Below are 2,500 nucleotides of genomic sequence, written 5' to 3' on the forward strand. Positions count from 1 at the left end.
ATACTGTCTTAATGTTTTTGTTGTGAAAAAAAAAAGAAAAATCTAAATCAAATCAAATGAAATTAGGACTGCACGATATAAGGAAAATATGCGACAATACGTTGTTGAATATTACTTGTTTTCTTTTATTCAACAAATTTAACATTGGAATGAATATGAAAGGCGCTAACGCTAAAAAAGAGAATGACATTTTAAAGTGCAGTTCTCTACTGATATTTGCTGAGTGTCCATCACAGCCTTTCAAGATGTGTTGATTGTGCCAGTTGATATCGCGATGACGATAATAAAACGACATGTTGTGCAGCACCAGTTTAAATGATCATTAATAAGGAGACAGTGAGAAGGAAGACCAGGGTTGGTGATAAGGGAACGTAGTCCTGTACAGCCGACAGAACTACACAGTGTGTGTAAGAGACAACTCCTGTTGTGAAGCAGTGCTGTATGTTCTAAGAGTGTTGTAAAGGGGAACGCAAGTTCACACTGACTGAAGAAAAAAGACAAAAGAGCCTTTTACCCATATATTTAAAGTTTCAGCATGCAGCCAATCGGTCGGCCTGTCTCGCAACTTCCTTGTTCTAATGAAGAAAGTCGATCCCCCCGGGGACCTTTTAAAACATTTCCCCAAAGAAAATGAGCCTTTGTGTAATCACAGCAAGCAAGATGGACAGTTTCCATTACCAGGACCTTGTAATTAAAGGATTTGTACTAATAGCAAATTTATCATAATTCCTGTAGGCTATCAAGCCCTTGACAGGCTATTTCATTTCAGCGCAATGTTTCATTTTAAAACCTTCAGGTTAGTGCAGTGTCTTTGCTTTGACATCTAAACCCTCGTAATGAGATGTGTACACACGCACCGATCTGTGCGTGCAAATACACATACACACACACGTGCACGCGCACACGCACACACACTTGAATTGTAAAATGTACGGACACAAGTGCAGCCTTCTGGATTATACTGGTCATGCATGTGGGTCTAATTGTATAGACATGTGCAAATACCCCTGCACGCTCGTTCAATAAAACTTCGACCAACCACTGTGCCTCTATTGTTCCATCCTAATAGAGGCCGAAGGTTGCCGGGTACAAGATAACAAGCACGCACACACATGATTAGTGCACACAAAATCGTTGCAAGCACTTGACTTATTACACGGCGTCACATTCACATGCTAATTCAAACTCTGATGGACAAAAACACACACACACCCACACACACACCTAATCACACCCACACACACACACAACCACACACACACTGTTAGAGCCAGTTTTGCTTTCACAGAATGAACCTGGAGCCATGACACACACACTCCCGCTCCGTGCAGTATGCACCTCACTGTGCACATCATTACTGCAGCCTTAGTCTTTTTCACCAAAGTGAAGCTTCATTTTGACAAAACGTCTCTCTGTATAAAACAGAGACTGCAGGCTTTGATCATCAGGCGCGACTGAAATCAAATCCATCCGCAAACAGAGTGATTTTTTTGTCACAGTAGTTTCCTGTATTAGTCTTACAGAAGTTAGGAAATGAGTCTGAATAGGCTTTGATATTGCATTTTGGAAAAAGATGGATCTCATTAAATGTTTGTATATTCTTATTTTATTTTTAAATAAACATGTTGTTTTGCTTTATTTAATAGGTCTCACTGTCAGAGGAAAGGAAGTGTGAATGTCAACGGTTCCAGTGAAATGCTATCATCCCTTAAAAGCGCCCAGTGCATGGGTCTTGACTGATTCTTATATTTAACAAAAAATAAAAGTTACAGCTACAGCAGAGGTCTTTAGAGTTACTGCAGGGCGGCCACCCTGGAAATATATATTCGTTTTAATCCAACCTATTATCAGCAAAGATGCCGTTAAAAAACAATCATTTTAATTTACACAACATTGATGATACGCTAAGCAAGCTAGCCACTATGGTAGCCATCCACAGATAGTTAGACTGGTCCTTCAATATCTACGTGAAACATGACAACTTGCTGTATAAATAATATATGGATAATGATCCCTCCATTTTTATCCATCTGGCAAAGTTTAATATGCAACTACATTTTTATAGTATATACTGTATGTACAGTAGTAGGGGGTCCCTGCTCTGTCAGCTGAGAAGTCATTAGCCTAAAACAAGCTGAAGACCCCTGTTCTACAGGCGCATGACTCTCAGCAGGCGGTTATACATCCAACATTCTGGTTGGACAGAGGAGCAGTTCAGCGTGAGTTATGGTTCTGTGAAGGCTCCACGCAGCAGGGTGGCTCTCTCACACTAGCCTACGTGAGTAGTGGCCTGAAGTTTATACCTGTGTGTGCGTTGATCTGTTTAAGAGAAAAAGCAGGGCTGGCGTGTGTGTGTGGCAGAGCGAGTGAGATAGTGACGGTGATTAGCTTCAGAGCGAGTACAGACTCCAGAGTCATAGTGAGCAGAAAAAGGTTAGCCCTCGGTGGAAATGCAACGCTACCAAGCGGCTGTGAAAACCAACCATGAACAATGAAAGAC

The 2,500-nt window shown here is 41.2% G+C and overlaps 1 protein-coding gene across 15 annotated transcripts in view; it reads right to left on the bottom strand.

Annotated features, from left to right (window-relative positions):
* ptprt (protein tyrosine phosphatase receptor type T) overlaps positions 1-2,500 on the bottom strand; it is a 385,704-nt gene that overhangs the window by 67,083 nt on the left and 316,121 nt on the right. The gene's annotated exons all lie outside the window — the stretch shown is intronic.

This window comes from Etheostoma spectabile, chromosome 4 (genome assembly GCF_008692095.1).
Source record: "Etheostoma spectabile isolate EspeVRDwgs_2016 chromosome 4, UIUC_Espe_1.0, whole genome shotgun sequence".
NCBI lineage: Eukaryota > Metazoa > Chordata > Actinopteri > Perciformes > Percidae > Etheostoma > Etheostoma spectabile.